Source organism: Plodia interpunctella, chromosome 19 (assembly GCF_027563975.2).
Source record: "Plodia interpunctella isolate USDA-ARS_2022_Savannah chromosome 19, ilPloInte3.2, whole genome shotgun sequence".
NCBI lineage: Eukaryota > Metazoa > Arthropoda > Insecta > Lepidoptera > Pyralidae > Plodia > Plodia interpunctella.
Genome location: NC_071312.1, coordinates 2,303,912 through 2,319,554, shown reverse-complemented (window position 1 = coordinate 2,319,554; position 15,643 = coordinate 2,303,912). Strand labels below are relative to the sequence as shown.

Sequence of the window (15,643 nt, the reverse complement as noted above, 5' to 3'; positions counted from 1 at the left end):
TATACTTTTTAATCAAATCCTACGGCAATCACGTACTTTCAGGATAAAAAGTACCCTAATGTTAATCCGAGGTATCAGCTACTTCATTATCAAATTTTACAAAAATCGGCCCAGCCGTCTCGGCGTGAACAGAACTAACAAACGTACTCATAAACTTTTGCCTTTATAATATTAGTGGGATTAGTTGGTTGCGCACGTTCTACTACAGACCAACACTAACTCTATGTATTGTTATCAAGTATGTAGCCTGGTAGATCTTGTAACTGTTTTTATTAGATCCAAGATAGCTATATTTCGTTGTCATCTTGTAAATGGCGTATCATTTATCTAATAGATTAAAGTTAGGACTTTGTGTGTGGTTTCTTATGTAAAATGTTGTTTTCATTAACTTTAATTTATCACAAAACTAGTAACAACCTTGGGGTTTCATCCCCAATGGGAATATTGAGATAAAAGTACCCAATGTCAATCTGAAATATAACAGCTTCCTACTGATGAAACAATTTCGGAAATCGGTTGGTCGACAAACACCACACAAACTTACAAATACTTCCTCGTCATATTTTTATTGTGTAGATGAGAATTTATAAAAGAAAACAATCTATTTTTCTACGACTGTCAAAAAACAAGTCCAGAAGTACTAACCGTAAGGGTAACAACAGCGTTCCCAAAAGTTTAAGGTTAACGTCACCGAGCCATATAATCACAGCCGAACCTTGAGGATTTTTAAACGAGTGTCATGGCACCGCAGCTGAGAATGGAATGAGAATTCAGAGAAACAGTGTCAGAAATTAGTTAGTCTAAGACCCAGTCCAAAGGTTTAAAACGACGTGATCTCAGGAGAAAATATCGTTTCCTGAGAAGGGGACGTAGCTTGGATCTCCCTAATGGCGGCCTGGTGTGTTAGCCGTTAAATTATAAAATTGAAAAAATGCCGACGACAATCCTCTATATTCTATAGTCTTAGATACGCTATTTCAAATGCCAACTCCAAATCGATGTCACGACGATCAGATGAATTGCATGAGAAAATCAGAAAGCACACAAAAGAACCGCATCAAACTAGTGGGTGGATCGTATCAGCGGAATCGAGAACTGTAATCGATTCGTAGAGATCGATTCGAGAATCGAGTTCCCACGAAATCGGGGCGATGCCGTGATTCGCCAAATAATAGGTGATATGCAAGGGTTAAGGTTTGGCACGCGATACGAATTCTCATTGTTCTCTTTTTGAGCATTTACATAAACGTTTTTAAATTACAAATGGACAGTATTGTAATAAATTGATAGCCTGGCCGGGTATTAATTTTATGACAGTTAGTTATTTCAGTAAATATATAAAGTATATGTTTGCGTGTGTTATGTATTTTTAACTTTACTGTACAATGCAATGATTTGGCTGAACCCGGACTGGAAGTTAATATTAGAAATTTCAAGTAGATATATATCGATTTGGTTGGATAAGTAAAATAGACTTTTTATGTTCAGTGTACATAGAGAAGTAAATCTTAGCTATCTTTGTGTTCAATCAGTTGAACATAGGTCTACTTTTCGACTTCAACATAGATTAATTACCATAACAAAGATTAATTTACTCGCTCGATCCATTTTTATGTGCTGTTTGATTTTTATTTTTATTTTAATTTCACCTGTCCCGTATCTTGAAAATTTAAACATCGCTTCAGTTTCCATAACATGTATTATTATATAATAAGGATGACCAGGATCGGCTCGATCCCAACGAGGGAACTCATCAACGGTTTACTACACGGACATGATATTTTTGTCACGCGATGGATTCAACATCATGTCTCTGAATAAAAACTTGTTTTGTATGTATTTATATAAATAAATAAATAAAATAATAAATGAGGACAAACCACACATATTGGAGCTAGCCCCAAAGTAAGTTCGAGACTTGTGTTATGGGATACTAACTCAACGATACTATATTTTATAACAAATACCTATATCGATAAACATCCAAGACCCGGGCCAATCAGAAAAAGATCGTTTTCCATCATGACCCGACCGGGGATCAAACCCGGGACCTCTCGGTTCAGTGGCAAGAACTTTACCACTGCGCCACCGATATGGTCAAATAATAATGTATTTATATATTTATGTAAATACTTTTTTACAGTGATTATCTGAAAATATATTTCGCTTGGCGTCTCATCCAAGTACAATTTTAATTAACACAAATTAAAAAACTCCCGACTTTCAACAAACTACAACTTTTGAACGGCTGAACCGATTTTGATCAAACACATCTTTAAACCACCGCATAAAAATTAGCTATCAAATAAAAAAAAAACCGCACTCGAATCGGTTCACCCGTTGACTAGCTACGGTGCCACAGACAGGCAGACACACTTAGCGGTCAAACTTATAACACCCCTCTTTTTGCGTCGGGGGTTAAAAAATGTTACCGTCTGCCGTTGCCGCAGGCTCTGAAAGGTACGTAAATGAGTGCAGCCAACTGCTTTACACATCCTACATGCCTCTGCCTAAGGTAACTTTATCTTTATCATTAAATTGCTTGTACTTAATAAAGCCAGTACGTTCTACAGGTATCCACATAAGGCATTACTAAGATACATATCTAATTAAGTACTTTTCAACTTTCTGAGAAACGTACTATCTTTGAATGTAACAAATTTCTTTTCTAAAAGCTTGCAAGGAACGCCGGTGGAGTTAGGTCGCGTGCGGCTGCTACTGGCGGTTAAGAAACTTTCGCAATGGTGGGCCACCAGATGGGTGGTCAAGATTCCGCTTTGGACCTTTGCTTTTTCCAACGCTTCCATGCGTCAGCCCGGCCGACAGGGCTACCATCCAAACACAACTCTGGCGGGGGACGCGCGTGTTCCATTATGATTTTTAATCACTTTTACGCTTTAATTATCACTTTTACGCACAATTAGGCAACACCTTTATTCCGTTTAAATCAATTTAATCCACCGCTGTCACCATGTAACGTAATGAAAAGACAGTGTCTGTATAGTAACTGATTTATTATAAAAGTACCCACATGACAGAACTATCGCCCAAATATATATCCATAATAAGACAGAGCTATTATATTGTTAGGTGTATCAAATTTAAAAAATTGGGAATATAATAGTCTTATACGACTCATCTACGATTGCATATCCATACAGTGAAATCTGTGGGTAAAATTATACATAAAGAGCTGTTAATATGTTAGTTTTATCGCGAGGGATTTCGCAAATTCTCAACCATACAGCTTTGATTCTTTTACATATTGTAATCGGGGTCGTTAGTGTCACCGAACATTAGAGAAGCAAAACGCCCGACTAAAAACGTCACAATGAAGTCGCTTTCTAAAAGCGTTTATTTTTATAGTTTTTTTTTAATGAACAGGTTACCATTCTTCCGCTTAAGAGTGGACGTAATGTCGTATTTTTAAGTTTTTTAATTTTTAACTTCACCGTAAAGCGTAACCTAATGATGTCTAGCTAAGCAAAAAAACGCGACAGATGTTGTTAACAACATATATGTCATAATACATTTTTTTATTTATATATTGCGCTGTTATTTTGTCAAATTTGTCGTTCAAATTCAAATAGGATGTCAAATCAACCAGCTTTGCAAAAAAATCATCATCATCACGCAACGGTAGCGTGGAGTTCCCGCCCTAAAATAAAACCACTTCATATCTTCCCGTACATGTCGAACTGGGTGAAAAACTGTGGCTGCTGATAAACAACGACAGCATTCCCAAAGAGGGTTGACATTAAACTTTAATTTAAAGTTATTTTTTGCTCGGGAAGAATGAAACTTGAGATTACATCAACATTCAATTATGCAAGCAAGGAGCAAATTAATAAGTTTATTTAAGAAAGTAATAAAAGTATTTACAACATAATTACTATAAGTTAAAATTAAAAATTAAATCTAAAATAATAATTACTAAAGTAATTTAAATAGAAAATTGACACTAAATCGCCGTAACATGTAAGTAAATTAAAAAAAAAATATTTATTCATCTTACGATGATATACATCACTTATTCGTGTGACGTTTCATAAATTCACTTAAAACTAAGTCTACTGCCGACTTCCAAAGTACAAGTGAAAACGTATGCATGTAAATAGGAATAACTTATACACATTTTGCTATATAAAGTCTACTGGCAAAATGGAGCCTGTACAGCTAATTCTAGTCGTGCGCAAGAGTTTTCTACTTTCATGCCAACTGGTTCATTACGCACTTTATACCTTGCTTCCTGTGGTATCGACCACTAATAAATTATTGTCGACCATTAATACACTACTGCCCTGCCATTTTCGCGCCGATTGCTCGATATTGGAGAATTTCTAGTTTTCTATTGTTCATTCATGACCATTCAGGTTAAAAATTAAGCATATTTATAGGGACTAATGCAAAGGTATCTCCAAAACTTGGGGGCTTGCTGGTAAACGGTTTCATTTATATATTTTATTACCCCCATTTCTGGGGCACCATACGCATTAAGTGAACTATATATTACTAGAAAAATATATAAAAACAATAAGGATAAAAAAATAAAATAAAAATGCGTTTATTTGACAAAAAAAATCAATATAAACATCGACACACATACACAGTCAATATAAAAAACATCCGACTCCCAAACTAGGGAAACCCTGTCTCTTGGGAACCTGGAGCGCCGTTACTGTAAAGGTTTATTGTGGCACAGTGATCATACTAATAAAATTGACTAATGTTCCATTGACAAACACAGAAGGTTGCAAAAGTACCTACATCTGAAACACGTGTGTCCAGTGCTTAGAATTTGTTTATTTTGGTTCCAATTGGGAGAACAAGCTATTCTATACAACAATGTCCTAATATAAATTTCAGATTTCTTCAATCCTATTCCAGTTTTCCGATCTCAGAAACTAATATCCTAATCCTACCTTAACTAATATTATAAATACGAAAGTAAGTTTGTTTGTTACCTCTTCACGCTCTATCTATTGAGATTGAATTTTTCATACATATAGTTTGAAATATGGAGACCATAGGGTCTCTCACCCCGGAAATTTAATGTTCCCGTGGGAAAGTTACGCGGGCGAAGCCGCGGGCAAACGCTGGTTGACTAATAATACTATCAATATATCTTACATCAGTTATCATTTGCATACATCATTTTAATTTTAATTTCATTTTATTTTATTCATTTATTTATTTATTTTATTTATTACATACATACAATATTTTCAGTTTATTTTATAAAATATAATACCAATAATGTATAAATGAATGCCATTTGGCATTTCTTCTCAGTAGTGGTGATAAACAATGTTCTGATGGAAAGCAAAAGGTTCTTGCTTTTGCAAAAACAAAAAGGAGTGAACGGGACTGAGAGGGTCTACCCAAGAGGTACAGTATACTTCGTATATATAGCTACGTAGTTAGTGTATATACTAGCTACGCACTAGGGCTTCGCTCCCGCGACAATTTCAGGATAAAAAGTACCCTATGTATTGTTCCAGGTTATATTCTAGCCGTGCACCAAATTTCATAACAATCGCTCCAGTAGATTTTGCGTGAAAGAGTGGAAACATACACACAGACATCCTCACAAAGTTTCTCATTTATAATACTAGTCTCGCCCCGGGGCTTCGCTCCCGTGGAAATTTCGGGTTAAAAGGTACCCTATGTGTTATTCCAAGTTATATTCTACCCGTGTACCAAGTTTCATAACAATCCGTCCAGTAGATTTGTGTATGTAGAGTAACAAACATACACATATGCTCACAAACTCTCGCATTTATAATATTAGTGGGATTGATTTGAGTGAGATATGCCAGGATCATGAAGGTCCGCCTGTGAAGTTCTAATTTCTGAATAAATTATTTGAATTTGAATTTGGATTCGTGGCAAATGGAAATCTCTAGTCTCTGCCTGCCCCTATGGAAAACAGTCGTGATAATATATGTATGTGTATATAGATATTTTGTAATACCCTGTATACTAAGCAGTACAAGATTTTTACGAGCAATAATGTCCACGAGTGTAGTGGTCAGAGCGACTGCCGCCCGCTGTGAATGAACTTTTTCGTAAGATGGTCCGGTCGTGCTGCGACTTATTTATTGCTTCTTGATCAGATGTTAATATAAAATCTTACATACCTAAGGTATTTATAGCATATTCTACTAATATAGGTCCTTTATGGTATTTTTAACTTGGTACTACCAATGTGTGTGATATCGGTGTCATAGTACCACAAGCTACGGATTCGGAGATAAGGAACCAACCAGGAATGCGCTCAAATAGAAAGTTCTAAGAGAAAAGTATTCGTATAATAAATTGCTTACATCTTTTTACTTCATCTGAGATACGAGGAGAATCGTTCTTAGTGTGAAATAAATAAATAAATAAAATAAATATATTAGGACAAATCACACAGATTGAGCTAGCCCCAATGTAAGTTCGAGACTTGTGTTATGGGATACTAACTCAACGATACTATATTTTTATAACAAATACATATATAGATAAACATCCAAGACCGGGGCCAATCAGAAAAAGATCATTTTCCATCATGACCCGACCGGGGATCGAACTCGGGACCTCTCGGTTCAGTGGCAAGAACCTTATCACTGCGCCACCGAGGTCGTCAAACAGAACAAACAGAACAAATAAATCTAAAATTATGATAATTATTTAATTATAATACTAGATCTCTTTTTGATTCTAGGTATAGTCAACGACTGTGTCATGTTCTTGACAACATTCCACAGCAGCAACGAAGCCATCTTCTGGCTTATTCTGTTTCCTTTCATTAGGTTATGTATGCGTTGTAATAACGGCGTGTTTGCAATGAATTTGGTTGTATAGTTGAGCTATTGACTGTACATTACGAGTATGTAAGTCAATGGAGATAAACTGGACAATTTCATACGGATTTCTTATGTTTCTTAATTTTAAACGACATCGTTTAGAACCTCATCAACCACTTCTAATATCAGATAGTTCACCACATGATCTTAAATTTCTTTAGATGTCGCAACAAAAACTTAATTTCTGCTTCCGAACTAGTCCCCTTCTACTGGTGTAACCAGGTAGATACAAGTTAGAACTAAGTTAGCTTACCTTAACACTTTTTCCTGACAGACTTCACGTAACAAATGGTCTCCCACATTTTCACCTCAAACGCAATCCATAACCAACTGGGTTCACTAGTAACCACATTTACACTTAACTTAAATCACACATCACTTTAAACTTAACCAGATTATACACTATTGTACACGCTTAAAGCTTGAAAAATTCACTTGATTTTGAAAATATGCCATCAGTATGTGAGAATCGAATGTGTGTTTGATCGGAGACCCACTGTATAGCGTTTGATGACCCTTAAAGTGTCTGTACTACTGAGAGTTGAATGCAAAACGCTGGTTTCTACTGCGCGAGAGCCGCCGCGGTATGCGCATGTGTCTGTGTGCGTGCGTTTGCTGATAGGAAGGCGCGCACACAGAGATAGTCAGGCTGCATGGTTTTTGTCGATGTCCACGGGGCAAGTAACCTGAGTGAAACAGCTTTGTAGCTCGTAAAGTTTCGTGGGCTTTTGTCAGGTAATTAGGACTTTGTTAAGTTTTCAACATTCCGATTACATGAAGAGATTTTTTAATTGAAAACTTCTTTAGCGATGTAGTGCACTTTTTGTGATGGGTCCTGATCGAAAATTCGTAAGACGTCAAAAATGCACGATGTTAATATTTGCCAGCACTCCCGAAGTGCAACCAGCTTTTTCATGTAACTTACGAGATTATTGTTAAGTATACATACGTAGGATGTGATGATTAATTATACTTCGTTACTAAGGCACATTCATCATTATCAGCTAGTTTCCCATGGGGGGTAAGCAAGGAATTTCTATTTGCCAATCCAAAATATCGTCGCAGTACGTTCGTTAAAATACTATTCTTTACATTACATCAATATTTTCATTGCTTTGGCCGTGATAAAGACGATGCCACTTTAATTTGACGACCTCGGTGGCGCAGTGGTAAAGTGCTTGCCTCTGAACCGAGAGGTCCCGGGTTCGATCCCCGGTCGGGTCATGATGGAAAATGATTTTCTGATTGGCCCGGGTCTTGGATGTTTATCTATATATGTATATGTTATAAAATATAGTATCGTTGAGTTAGTATCCCATAACACAAGTCTAGAACTTACTTTGGGACTAGCTCAATCTGTGTGATTTGTCCTAATATATATAAATATAACGATACTAAATAAAGAAAGAAATAAATAAATATTTATTTATTTATTTATTATTGCTTATTTACAAATTCACGTAGCTCATTCTTTGGGCGACTTTTATAAAAAATAGCACATTCTCTATTCATATATCCCATGTTGGGATACATCAATTAATAATGTCACTAAGTAGCTGGTCTAAATATAGAAAAATAATTTCCTTTAATTAAATTAATATTTCCGAGTTACAACGCTCTGCCTCTGAGGCGAAGTTTTTCTGAAAGCTGCTGGTCGATGTCCCGCTAGCAAGCCTCAAGCTCCAATCTTCCGTTTCAACTTAACCATAACATAACTCTTACATCAGAGAGAGACGGACATATCTCAGCTGCTTCTTTACAACTTTGCAGAACTTGAAGTAACTCTACTCTGGTATTATTAACGATCAACAATACGGTCGTAAGGATGATAAGCTGCCCGTTTAAAAAGGTCTTTGTAACTATAACGATTCTTCATTTGAAATGTCTATTTAACTTGGCCGTGTTAGCGATGTAACCGTATCGTGTAATATAAAGGGATACTGGGCTGATTAGTTGTCCTATAACATTTACGGGTTAATTTTTATCACTGCTTTGTCGCAAAATGACCGATTCGCAAAATGTCCCCGCGGAATTAAATTTTTATTACCACGTGATGTTGTCGAAAATTGTTAAATTGTGATATCCTAATTGCTGATGATGAATGCATTTTTATTTTGAGTTATTTTTTACAGTTATAGGTTAGTAGAAAATTCACCATCGTATATAGTTCTTGCTTTTGCAAAAACAAAAAGGAGTGAACGGGACTGAGAGGGTCTACCCAAGAGGTACAGTATACTTCGTATATATAGCTACGTAGTTAGTGTATATACTAGCTACGCACTAGGGCTTCGCTCCCGCGACAATTTCAGGATAAAAAGTACCCTATGTATTGTTCCAGGTTATATTCTAGCCGTGCACCAAATTTCATAACAATCGCTCCAGTAGATTTTGCGTGAAAGAGTGGAAACATACACACAGACATCCTCACAAAGTTTCTCATTTATAATACTAGTCTCGCCCCGGGGCTTCGCTCCCGTGGAAATTTCGGGTTAAAAGGTACCCTATGTGTTATTCCAAGTTATATTCTACCCGTGTACCAAGTTTCATAACAATCCGTCCAGTAGATTTGTGTATGTAGAGTAACAAACATACACATATGCTCACAAACTCTCGCATTTATAATATTAGTGGGATTGATTTGAGTGAGATATGCCAGGATCATGAAGGTCCGCCTGTGAAGTTCTAATTTCTGAATAAATTATTTGAATTTGAATTTGGATTCGTGGCAAATGGAAATCTCTAGTCTCTGCCTGCCCCTATGGAAAACAGTCGTGATAATATATGTATGTGTATATAGATATTTTGTAATACCCTGTATACTAAGCAGTACAAGATTTTTACGAGCAATAATGTCCACGAGTGTAGTGGTCAGAGCGACTGCCGCCCGCTGTGAATGAACTTTTTCGTAAGATGGTCCGGTCGTGCTGCGACTTATTTATTGCTTCTTGATCAGATGTTAATATAAAATCTTACATACCTAAGGTATTTATAGCATATTCTACTAATATAGGTCCTTTATGGTATTTTTAACTTGGTACTACCAATGTGTGTGATATCGGTGTCATAGTACCACAAGCTACGGATTCGGAGATAAGGAACCAACCAGGAATGCGCTCAAATAGAAAGTTCTAAGAGAAAAGTATTCGTATAATAAATTGCTTACATCTTTTTACTTCATCTGAGATACGAGGAGAATCGTTCTTAGTGTGAAATAAATAAATAAATAAAATAAATATATTAGGACAAATCACACAGATTGAGCTAGCCCCAATGTAAGTTCGAGACTTGTGTTATGGGATACTAACTCAACGATACTATATTTTTATAACAAATACATATATAGATAAACATCCAAGACCGGGGCCAATCAGAAAAAGATCATTTTCCATCATGACCCGACCGGGGATCGAACTCGGGACCTCTCGGTTCAGTGGCAAGAACCTTATCACTGCGCCACCGAGGTCGTCAAACAGAACAAACAGAACAAATAAATCTAAAATTATGATAATTATTTAATTATAATACTAGATCTCTTTTTGATTCTAGGTATAGTCAACGACTGTGTCATGTTCTTGACAACATTCCACAGCAGCAACGAAGCCATCTTCTGGCTTATTCTGTTTCCTTTCATTAGGTTATGTATGCGTTGTAATAACGGCGTGTTTGCAATGAATTTGGTTGTATAGTTGAGCTATTGACTGTACATTACGAGTATGTAAGTCAATGGAGATAAACTGGACAATTTCATACGGATTTCTTATGTTTCTTAATTTTAAACGACATCGTTTAGAACCTCATCAACCACTTCTAATATCAGATAGTTCACCACATGATCTTAAATTTCTTTAGATGTCGCAACAAAAACTTAATTTCTGCTTCCGAACTAGTCCCCTTCTACTGGTGTAACCAGGTAGATACAAGTTAGAACTAAGTTAGCTTACCTTAACACTTTTTCCTGACAGACTTCACGTAACAAATGGTCTCCCACATTTTCACCTCAAACGCAATCCATAACCAACTGGGTTCACTAGTAACCACATTTACACTTAACTTAAATCACACATCACTTTAAACTTAACCAGATTATACACTATTGTACACGCTTAAAGCTTGAAAAATTCACTTGATTTTGAAAATATGCCATCAGTATGTGAGAATCGAATGTGTGTTTGATCGGAGACCCACTGTATAGCGTTTGATGACCCTTAAAGTGTCTGTACTACTGAGAGTTGAATGCAAAACGCTGGTTTCTACTGCGCGAGAGCCGCCGCGGTATGCGCATGTGTCTGTGTGCGTGCGTTTGCTGATAGGAAGGCGCGCACACAGAGATAGTCAGGCTGCATGGTTTTTGTCGATGTCCACGGGGCAAGTAACCTGAGTGAAACAGCTTTGTAGCTCGTAAAGTTTCGTGGGCTTTTGTCAGGTAATTAGGACTTTGTTAAGTTTTCAACATTCCGATTACATGAAGAGATTTTTTAATTGAAAACTTCTTTAGCGATGTAGTGCACTTTTTGTGATGGGTCCTGATCGAAAATTCGTAAGACGTCAAAAATGCACGATGTTAATATTTGCCAGCACTCCCGAAGTGCAACCAGCTTTTTCATGTAACTTACGAGATTATTGTTAAGTATACATACGTAGGATGTGATGATTAATTATACTTCGTTACTAAGGCACATTCATCATTATCAGCTAGTTTCCCATGGGGGGTAAGCAAGGAATTTCTATTTGCCAATCCAAAATATCGTCGCAGTACGTTCGTTAAAATACTATTCTTTACATTACATCAATATTTTCATTGCTTTGGCCGTGATAAAGACGATGCCACTTTAATTTGACGACCTCGGTGGCGCAGTGGTAAAGTGCTTGCCTCTGAACCGAGAGGTCCCGGGTTCGATCCCCGGTCGGGTCATGATGGAAAATGATTTTCTGATTGGCCCGGGTCTTGGATGTTTATCTATATATGTATATGTTATAAAATATAGTATCGTTGAGTTAGTATCCCATAACACAAGTCTAGAACTTACTTTGGGACTAGCTCAATCTGTGTGATTTGTCCTAATATATATAAATATAACGATACTAAATAAAGAAAGAAATAAATAAATATTTATTTATTTATTTATTATTGCTTATTTACAAATTCACGTAGCTCATTCTTTGGGCGACTTTTATAAAAAATAGCACATTCTCTATTCATATATCCCATGTTGGGATACATCAATTAATAATGTCACTAAGTAGCTGGTCTAAATATAGAAAAATAATTTCCTTTAATTAAATTAATATTTCCGAGTTACAACGCTCTGCCTCTGAGGCGAAGTTTTTCTGAAAGCTGCTGGTCGATGTCCCGCTAGCAAGCCTCAAGCTCCAATCTTCCGTTTCAACTTAACCATAACATAACTCTTACATCAGAGAGAGACGGACATATCTCAGCTGCTTCTTTACAACTTTGCAGAACTTGAAGTAACTCTACTCTGGTATTATTAACGATCAACAATACGGTCGTAAGGATGATAAGCTGCCCGTTTAAAAAGGTCTTTGTAACTATAACGATTCTTCATTTGAAATGTCTATTTAACTTGGCCGTGTTAGCGATGTAACCGTATCGTGTAATATAAAGGGATACTGGGCTGATTAGTTGTCCTATAACATTTACGGGTTAATTTTTATCACTGCTTTGTCGCAAAATGACCGATTCGCAAAATGTCCCCGCGGAATTAAATTTTTATTACCACGTGATGTTGTCGAAAATTGTTAAATTGTGATATCCTAATTGCTGATGATGAATGCATTTTTATTTTGAGTTATTTTTTACAGTTATAGGTTAGTAGAAAATTCACCATCGTATATAGCTCATGTGGAAATCTTTAAGCAAATCTGTATTTAGTACCCAACCATTAATTTTTCCTTGCATTTTTTTTTCAAACAAAGTCAACGCACAAACATAATGGTATGTAATACTATTGAAAGAAAGAAGTCCATACAAACGTCTTTGAAAATAAATAAATAAATATATATATAGGACAAATCACACAGATTGAGCTAGCCCCAAAGTAAGTTCGAGCCTTGTGTTATGAGATACTAACTCAACGATACCATACTTTATAACAAATACATATAAAGACAAACAGAGGCAAGCACCTTACCACTGCGCCACCGAGGTCGTAATATATACAATTTTATTCCTAGAACCTCCAGGCTTGTTACAAAACAGAGGTCATCGAATTCGAAGTTATGTATACGAAACGCATTTTGCGGTAGACATGTGAAAACTGTCATTATGCGAACCGGACGTTTTGCGCGAGGTTTTTCACAATCAACCTTACTTTTTACGACGTATGCGGTTATGGTAATTGAATGCTATATAATTATTGGATGTAGTTGTGTGTTAGAAAATTAATTATTAATACATATAAAAGATAACAATTTTCTTAACTATTTCTTGTCGCCCGCCTACTATTATATACACGTTATACCAACTTTTTCACTTCTACATATAAAAATCTATTACTATAGTCAGTATGTTCTCGATAAACTCGGAAACTACTGCTGATTTTCATATGGTTAGTAGACCAATAGATAGTGTGATTCCAGATAAAGGTTTAGGTGAATTGGTGAATTATTCCGAACCTGACACAAAATCGTAACCCGGTCGCGGGTTAGGTTAGGAATTTCAAAAATATACAATATTTATTATAAACCAAACCCGCTTCCTAACCTAACCCGACAGTCAATTCCTATCGTAACCCGAATTGTAATATAAGTAGGATTATAATATTATCTAAAAGTAATAAATATTTAGCAAATTAAAGTTTAATAATCACAATATTATAATATTACAGAATCAACATAATAAAAAATAATAAAATCATTTAACATAAGTAGAGATTTTAGTAGATGCGGTGGTGGTGTAATGGTTAAGACGCCCGCCTGTGGATCGAAAGGTCCCAGATTCGAATCCTACTCGTGCCACATAAGTTTGTATACCAATGTGACTCATGTATAGGTAGTTTTCATCGACCACCACTTACTTCCGGTGATGGAAAACATAGTGAGGAAACCTGCACACTGGTTGATTATTAATAACTTGTGTATGAAATGGAGAAGGCAATGGCAAACCACTCCATTAATAATGCCAAGAAAGTTGTTGTGTGTGTTTCACTCCACGTAATGACCACGACCCTCAGCCATGAGGAATACGACTATGAAGAAGAGACTATAATCTCCTCTTTCTTAGAATAAAAGCTATAAGTATGTGTCAAATTAAAATTTTATAATCACTAAAATTATAATATCACAGAATTAACATGATTAAAACCAATATAATCATTTAGGTACATAACTAAATAAACGATTGACACACAAAAAACAATTAATATAAAAATCACTTTCTCATTTCTAAAGAGTGCCCTACTAGGTGTATAGTCTCATTAATATTATAAATGCGAAAGTAAGTTTGTTACTTTATACCTCTATATCTACTAAACTTCTTGAAATTTTGCATACGTGTAGTTTGAAGTATGGAGAAGGACATAGGGTACCTTTCATCCCGGAAAATTAAGGCGGGCGAAGCCGCGGGCCAAAGCTACTTTATTATGTTTTTACCCAAGCGAAAGCGGGCTATTAGTTTTTTATATAAACACTTGATTTTTAATATGACGTCTGTGGTATAAAAACATTGTTTTTTGGAGCTTTGACCGCAGCGCGTGGACAGTTCTGTGTGGTCTTACAGTGAATAATTTGACTCCCACACGACCGAAGCCATGAACACGTAGCCAAATTCTTAGAAATCACTCAAGTTATGATAAGGACATAAAAAATATTTATTTAATTATGTCAAGTCCCGTTTCTCTGTACTAAATACATACAAAATCAAACATGTCATTAAAAAAAAAAACACTTATACATAAGATCTCGAGATCATACTTTCGATAAATAATAATAATGCATACACTACAGGACATTCCTTAATCTTCCGTCTCTTTTATACTTCAGATTCTGGTGTTGCAAGAAAGGGACAGAAGAGCTAAGGAAGGCTCTTATCGTTCATTCTCGGAATAACTTTCCCATACAAACAGGGTATGGTTATGTTATGTATTTGCCCGGAATGCAAAAAATTTGTCATTCTAAAGACGTTTGTCATAAATTTATTTAATGTTTTGTAATGACGCCTTGGCATGGACTGGAAAACTTTTATTGGAAAACCTTTTTTTTTTTGTGTAAATAACGAAAGAAGTGTTTGCAAATTTAATCAGTATACAAAAAAATGTGTAAATCTATATATATATATAACTCTTGCGTTACTGAGTGATTTACTGACTGACAGACAACGTACATCCGAAACTACTAGGGGTATAGAAAGCTGAAATTCTGAATGTAGGTTCCTTGGAGAGTGTAGGCGAGCATTAAGAGAGGATTTTTGAAAATTCCACCCCGAAGGGGGTGAAAGGGGTGAAAAATTTTTATATAAAAGTCCTACATGGTTGAAGTTTGTGACTTGAAAAATTGGATTTTAGAAATTTAACCCTCAACCCCTTCAAAAGGGGGGTGAAAAATTTTATGGAACTTAATAAAAGCTGAAAATTTGGTATACTTACATACTCTTCGTTTATCTTATAGAATGAACGAGATTTTACTATGAAATTCACGCGGGCGAAACGGCGGGCAAAAGCTAGTGTGAACATAAAATTACAGAATTAATCTCTCTATCTTGCCTGAGAGTACTCCCGGCTTCATTCGGGGCTGCGAAACCAGAAGCCTGGGTTCCCATTTTTTTAAAATGACCCTAT

At 35.9% G+C, this 15,643-nt stretch overlaps 1 protein-coding gene across 1 annotated transcript in view; it reads right to left on the bottom strand.

Annotated features, from left to right (window-relative positions):
* Nucleotides 1-7,417, bottom strand: part of LOC128678031 (F-box/LRR-repeat protein 7-like) — a 49,186-nt gene extending 41,769 nt beyond the window's left edge. The window contains exon 1 of the mRNA XM_053759263.2: nucleotides 7,105-7,417. The gene's annotated coding sequence lies outside the window, so the exon portion shown is untranslated. The remainder of the gene's footprint in view (nucleotides 1-7,104) is intronic.
* Between the last annotated feature and the right edge of the window lie 8,226 nt (nucleotides 7,418-15,643).